The sequence below is a fragment of the Rattus norvegicus genome, chromosome 14 (genome assembly GCF_036323735.1).
Source record: "Rattus norvegicus strain BN/NHsdMcwi chromosome 14, GRCr8, whole genome shotgun sequence".
NCBI lineage: Eukaryota > Metazoa > Chordata > Mammalia > Rodentia > Muridae > Rattus > Rattus norvegicus.
This window is the reverse complement of record NC_086032.1, coordinates 26,078,339-26,086,057: the sequence shown is the minus strand read 5'-3', so window position 1 is coordinate 26,086,057 and position 7,719 is coordinate 26,078,339. Positions and strand designations below refer to the sequence as shown.

The 7,719-nt window shown below is 34.3% G+C and overlaps 1 pseudogene; it reads left to right on the top strand.

Moving 5' to 3' along the window:
* The first annotated feature begins 1,674 nt into the window (after positions 1-1,674).
* On the top strand, positions 1,675-2,354 carry Acer3-ps1 (alkaline ceramidase 3, pseudogene 1; annotated as a pseudogene).
* Positions 2,355-7,719: the final 5,365 nt, after the last annotated feature.

Sequence of the window (7,719 nt, the reverse complement as noted above, 5' to 3'; positions counted from 1 at the left end):
TTAGTGATCCCTCAGTCTTATTGGATTTTTAGCTCTTTGTCTCACTGGTTTATTTTATTGATTACTGTTTCTAATTTTACTTAGGAGTTTGCATATTTTTTCTTTGACTTTCCTTTGAATTGTCTCAATGGCCTTTGATCTTTGTTCAAAGAGGAATGTAGTTTTCATTTTTTTACCATATTTATTGCAATCATTTTCCACATAAAATTCAATAAAACCACTATTCTAACTGCAGTTCACTAAATAGGGTTTATTAAATTTGTTTTGGGAAAAATGCTAAATCTGTGTATTCACCGATATGATGTAAACATTGCTTGCTATTGGGTAGCAGAAACTATTCTTTAGGAGAGTACAGCAATTCTACACATGCTTTTTAATGTGTCAGACTACAAAAGATTCCAAGGAATAAAAGTTTTTAAGTTGGTTAACTCCTCTCTTTTATTTTTAAAAAGCATTTTTGAAAATCTCTCTCTCTCTCTCTCTCTCTCTCTCTCTCTCTCTCTCTCTCTGTGTGTGTGTGTGTGTGTGTATGATGCATATGTGTGATGTGTGTGTGTATGTGTGCATATGTGTGTGTGTGTGTGTGTATGTGTGTGCATGTGTGCATGTTTCTTACATGGTCAGGGATACATCTGTGTAAGATACCCCCTCTCATTTAACAATTTGTAAGAGGACAAACTTTTGGAGTTGATCCCCATTCCATCATGTGTTTTCTGGGGACAAACTTCAGGTTCTCAGGCTTCACAGCAGAGGCTTTGTCTTGGATTGGCTGTAAGGCTACCTAATGTCTCTTCTTTGGAAATTACAGACGAGTTCTGTTCTGATCCTTTTTCCTCACACAAGGGAGTGAAGTGCAAGCTTCAGGGTAAGCAAAGAAAAATTCAGCATGATTTCTCTCTTGTAACCTTGGGAAGAATATAAATGCTAAGTTATATATATTTAACGATGGCACGCATCAAGTCATGACTCTGAATAATACATTTTGAAGGGACCGAGGCTTGTCAGCTTTTATTATAAATGAGGATTTATGTATCATGTTAAGCCAGCATACAGTGTCGTGCATACTGTTACAACTGTTTCTTAGTAGAATAAGGACAGTGGTGGCTATCAATGCCCATAAATTAGAGTATTGTGTTGATTTGAGTACTGAAAGTGTGTTCTGCTAAGGTCTTTATGTTCTTAGTGTCAAAAGACAGAAGTCAATGACATTATGTCTTCTTCCATAAAGCTCACCATTTGTTTGAAAATTGTTTTCCTTTGAAGTCTTTTAAGTATCTTATCTATACAAGCATTAGTCAAAACATAGTCCAGTTAAGGGTTTTCTTTTGTTTGTTTATTATTTATTTATTTGTCTATTTATTTGTTTGAGTCTATATTCTTTTCTGGATTTGTTTTATTACTAATTGTACTTAAGGGCAATCTCAGCATAGAAACTAGTGAAACAGGAGCCTGTCTATAAGATTCTCTCTCTCCTTTTGGGATAAGGGAGGAGGGAGCTGGAGAGCGCACAGTGTCTGAGCCTGCAGCCAGAGACCAGCTGTGAAGTGTGTGGGGCATCAGTGCAAGGCTCCAGCTGTGGACTGCAAAGACTATTTGGGTCCCACGACCTCCACATTGCACTGGTGTGAGGAGAGCTATGTAGTGACCTTCTTCGTTGTTGAGTTCTGGGATACAGTGAATAACCTAATTATGATCATACCTCCATTTTTGGTGCAATTCAAGGCTTTGAAGATAGACTGGAGAAACGGCACACTGATGCTTACTTAGCAGTCACTGTGGTATGATTGTGATTGTGTGTTTCCGCATGACTCTGAAATATGAAATGCAGCTCTTAGATGAGCTCCACATGATTTACAGTTGCTGCATATTTGTATACTGCCTGTTTGAGTGTTTCAAGACAAAGAGCTCAATAAACTACCATCTTCTTTTTGCCCTGGTTCTATTCAGTTAAATAGTAACCATGATTACCTAAATGTAAGAGCCTATATTCCATCAAGTCATGTGTGGAATGTTGGTCTTTACATTAGTGCTTTGTTCTATTAGTATTGTTACATGGGTTTATCCATGGCTTAGGGGACTGGGTAATCCTTGACAATCTTGTTATTGGGATTTTTATTGTGGAATATAGATAACATATTTGAGGAACTTTTAGATATATAGATAACTAAGGAACTTTTGAAAGAGATTGGTTCCTGTTCTAGGTGTTACAACACAGTTTCATGCATGATGGCATATTCTAATTGTCCTGGGTTCTTGTCTTAAATCCTTTTCAGTTTATATAAAAGAACATAAAAGTGAAGTTACTCTTTGGAATCTGGCCAGTGGTCATGTTTGAGCCTCAGAGGAAGCACTAATGAATTATTCTACCAGAAAACAAAATGTACCTACTGTATGTAGTTCTTGCAAGATGGTCAAGAAATCCCCAAAGACTTGTACATTCTAAGAGACCATGCCCATCACAAGAGATGACTCAGCCCCAGAGAATGGGCAATTGTTTTATTCAGCGTTTAACTCCTGCCTTTAACTCACTTGTGCTGGACCTAAGATGCTTAAAGAAAAACAAATAGTGTATATTTATTTTGTAGAGTGGTGGGGAAGTTTGGTCATTCATGGAAATTTTTTTTCTTTTTCCTAATTTTTTTTTTACATGAGTTGCATGCTACTTGTACCTTTATTAATTTTTGATTATATATTGAACAAAGTAAAAAAAAAGATTCTCTCTCCTCTGTGTGTGTGTGCGTGTGTGTGTGTGTGTGTGTGTGTGTGTGTGTATGTGTGTGTATAAGCTACTTTGCATTTCAGACCCGTTGCAGAGAAATGAGAAAGCACAGAAGTGAGAACACTGAAAACCTGAATGGCTGCCCATTAATCTCTTTTTCAGTTTCACAGCATGCATTGCCACTACTACCTGATGATGGACTGCTTCTGTGTTCAGCAAACTTTCTGGATTGATAGTTCAGAGAGTAGCATACTTCATGAGGGGCAGCTCATAGTAACTTCCCACCCACAGCACATAGTTAGATACTATTAGATACTTAATGCGCATACTGTTTCTTAGGAAAAAATAAGTGTTTTGGAAAAAGAGTAGAAGTTTGCAATGGAATTCTGAAAGTTTCACGAAGCATCCATTTTTGTTGCTGACACATTATCCATCACTACCAAATCATTTCAGTTATTTGAACCAAGTGTCAAGGTATCTTAGTTGTTTAAAAGTTCTTTTCCAATATATTCTATCTAAAAGTGGCAGCCTTTCAATTTACCCCTTTCCTGGAAAAATGTAGCAAGTTGAAATTACAAATGTGTTTCTTCAAACTCAAAACAGGCTTTAGGGTTTTTTTTTTTCTGTCTGGCAGGGGAAGACAGATGCATGATATGTGAATACATATTTTGAAACAGAATAAATACAGTGCTAGAAATTTCATTGAGATATAAAAGTATTGAAATGTAATATACTATCCTGCCTCATAGCATTTAAGTATCTAAGCTAAGTAAGAATTTATAAGCATTGTCTTTAATTTTTCCATACTTATTGTGTGCTTTTGGCTTATCTTATTGTCATGAAAGATAGAATCAGCAATAGGAGATTCCAGTTGCTTGCTTCTACAGTGATAGGCACAAATTTAAAGAACCAGCGAATTAATTTAGGAATTGAAAATTGCCAAGAATGTGTATTCATTTTGAATTCCAGAAATGATGGAAATAATCCCAGAGCAGATTCCAATACTATGTTAGTTCTATCTGGAAGGAGGATGGCTATATTCCATTAATTATTTGGCTTCCTTAAGTATTTTTAATTTTATCAGACACTATCAATGTGTTTTATGTCTGCAATCAAGGCAATTTCAGTACATCCTACACTAATCACTGAATATCTAGTTGTTTCCCAGGTTTAGAGCACAATTACCCAGGTAAACATCTATAGGTGCTTTGAGGAAAAGCTAAGGATCAGAGTTACAACATATATGTTGGGAATTGAGCATGTACTTCCTTAAGAGGCACTGGCTTTATTTTTCTGAGTTTGGTCAAGTCTGAGATATGTTGGAAACTATGGCTATTTTGATACTTCAGTTCATATTTCTGTTTTTAATAACTGACTGAGACATCAGCTATTTTATTGACCAAGCAGTGATCATTAGGAAGACAATAGATGTATTTCTAGGTAGAGAATGAGAAGGAAAATAAAGCTCCTTCATAGGGTCCTGATGACTCTCTTTGATCTTCTATCCATTATAGTAGTCTTAATTACCCTGTCTGTATCAATTAAATACTAGCTCTTGGCCTCGCTTCTTTGACGTCTCATCACCTCCATGGAGAACTTCCTTTAGCCATCTTGACATACAGAGCAGACAACACCAAAACTTTAAAAATAGCAAGGAAAACATGAAAGATGGGTCTTAGACAACGCAAAGTTAGCAAATGCTGAAGAAGTGCAGGGTGACTATATAGATATTTAATAAAGATCTGCTTCTGCTATCATTCATTTGAAACATCCTTTTTAATAGAAAGTTTATTTTAACACAGCAATAATATTGAACATAAATTTCATATACCTGTTATAATACTTTAAGATCAAGTAGCTTGCATCTAAGCAATTTCATGTATATTTGAATTCAGAACCCAAGTTCACAACAAACAATATATACAGGACACAAAAATCAGTGTGGAGAAATAAATGGGAATTTATTAGTGTCATTGATGAGAGGCACTATTATAAGTTTATAACATCATCCCATCCCACAATTAAATCTTCCACCATGGTGACAAGTACAATATCGTTTGTGTCAGAGATTCATAGATGTCTAGGCAAATTGCATTTATATTTACTTCTGAATTGTTGAATCCTAGCCACCCACACATTTGACTATGTTACCAAGATTACTACCCTTTTTGCTCCCATATGTGGTAGAACATGTCATTTGTCTTTTGAACATTCCTTACATTTTTTATCACTTGCTTCCGTATCTCTATTTCAAATTAGTTAAACCAGTATCTTATGTCTAGGTTGTATTTTAGTGTTATGGCCTAATGTTCTAAACTGCATATTCATGGTCTGAGGCACTGTATAAGCTATAGGAAAAAAATCATCTCGTGCTGATTTGGCATAATGTTATTGAATCAAAGAATTAGTGAGATGGTTTGAAGTGTTCACCACTGTACTAAAACAAAATTTAAACATAGTTGTTACACATCAATGTTATAATTGTTTTCTTCTAGTTCATCATGTCTCTATGGTGCATCAGATGCTTATTTTAGACCCTGTCATTATATTTCTTATCACAACAGTATGATAAATTACAAATGAGAAAATTTTGAGAACAGTTTCTCAAGGGTGTCCAACAAGCAACCAGTATATATAAGATAATTATCTGGTTTTTATATATCAAGATTAGGCATTTATGAAAGCATCAGAGAACTTGGGAGTATTTTTTAACTTTGTGATTGTTCTTGAATACGTCCTTCTACTATGAGTTAGTGCTTAGCCACTCTGATAATCAGAAGTATCTACATGAATCATATGAATACTATGTTCAGAAAAAAATTGTGATCGTTTGATAGATTTGCTGACAATTTTGACCCATCTCTATAAGATGCTACTGTTGCTGTTTTGTCAAGAGTTACTACTGTGTGTCTTTCAGAAAGAATTTCCTTGATGTTGATGCTTCACTGAATATGCACTCAGAGATCAACTTTAAATTTCTAATTTCTTATACGAAATAGCATCTGACATGCTTCATTATTACTTTTAATATTTTGTCAGACATATTTTAGATGAACAAAGGAGCAATGTCATACTCATAACCAACTTTTTCAAAATTACTGTATGCTACATTATCTCTTCAGATCAAGAATTGTACTTCTTCAGAGCATGGATATGGAAATGTTTGGATCTCTTTCTTCTGCCCCTGCTTTGTGATCTACCAACTTTTTTCTCTTTGTTTTGCACACAGTTCACATTCACAAAACTGATTCAAAACAAAATATCACTCATTGTGGTTGTCCTTGTTATCAGTTCTTCCACACATGCTTACTGAACAGCTTACTCTAAGTAGTAATGCTGGCACAATTGTCTTCTGTTTTTACACAGTCTTGCGTTTCAAGCTCTATCTAAAATAAAAAGTAAAAATTATCAGTCTATTGAATTAGGAATTTAGAAAGAATTATAGATTCCAAGAATGTTATTAAGCCACAATTGACATTGTTTGGTGCGTTCTTTGAATTAAAATAAATGAAAAGTTACTGTTCTCAAAATAGGAAGAGAATGAGTACAATTTGAACCTAAAATAAACAAGAGATCTTAAGAGATTAAACTCAGTCTCAGACATGTTAGTTTTAAGTTACTAAGGGTAAAATAAATTGTGCATATACAGACCACTCTGCATTCTCTAAAAACCCAAGAATTAATGTAAGCCAAGATTATAATTTAGAGGCAATGAAAATATTTGGAGTCAGTTATGTGAATATATAAATTTAGAAAGAAGTTAATTAGCATACAAAATAGAGATTAAACTCTACTTATGATTCTCCTAACAAAGAACAACAGAGAAATGCAGAGGTAAGAGCAGAAAGTCAAATAACAAAATAGAAAATTGTTGACCAATACATGAAAATTGTTTGTTAATTGGTAAGGAAAGAAAGAAACTGGAAATGTATTCATTTCAAATAGATTTTATTCTGGAGTTTCAGGGATGGTTCAAAATCTATACACTGAGAAATGTCATTACCATATAAAGAAACTAAAATACAAAAAAACAGCATGGTCATATCATTAAATGTAGAAAAGGCCTTTGATAAAATCTAATACTCATTCAATTTCTAGAGGTAAAGATAGAATGGACATACCTCAACATCATTAATGCAATTTATACCAAGTCCAGAGGCAACTTAGATGGAGAGGAAGTCAAAGCAATGCCACTAGGATCAGGAGCAGGACAAGACTCTCTTCATATCTATTCTGTATAGTACGTGAAGCCTTAGCTAGACCAGTAAGACAACTGAAGAGGATACAATAAAAGCAAGAAGTCAAAGTATTTTATTTTCAGATGATCTATCTATCTATCTATCTATCTATCTATCTATCTATCTATCTATCTATCATCTATCTATCTATTTCTATCTATTTCTATCTCCCTATATCTATCTATATCTATCTATATCTATCTATCTATCTATCTATCTATCTATCTATCTATCTATCTATATCTATATCTATATCTATACCTATATCTATATCTATATGTCTGTAGCACTATATATTCCACTGGGCAAGCCCTATAGCTGATAAACCTCTTAAGCAAGGTAGCTAGATGGAAAATTCAATAGCTACTTGATATTCGTGAAAATCAATAGCTCTTCTATATAATCTATGCAAATGACAAATGGACCAAGGAAGAAATCAGGGAAACAACATCCTTCACTGTAGCTTTAAATAATATAAAATACATTTGAGTAATTCAAGGCAACAAGTGAAAAGTTTGTGTGGTACAAACTTCAAGTTATTGAAGGAAGAAATTGGAGAATGTAATGAAAGGAGGAAAGGTCTCCCATGCTCAAGGATAACAGAGTAAAAATGACTGTCTTACAAAAGGTAGTGCATGGATTCCATGCATTTTCCACCAAAATTTCAACACAATTATTTACTTCTCTTATAAGGACAATTTTCAGCTTCCACTGGGTAGCAAAACAACCCTGAATAATTCAGACCTGCTAGAGGGATCATCA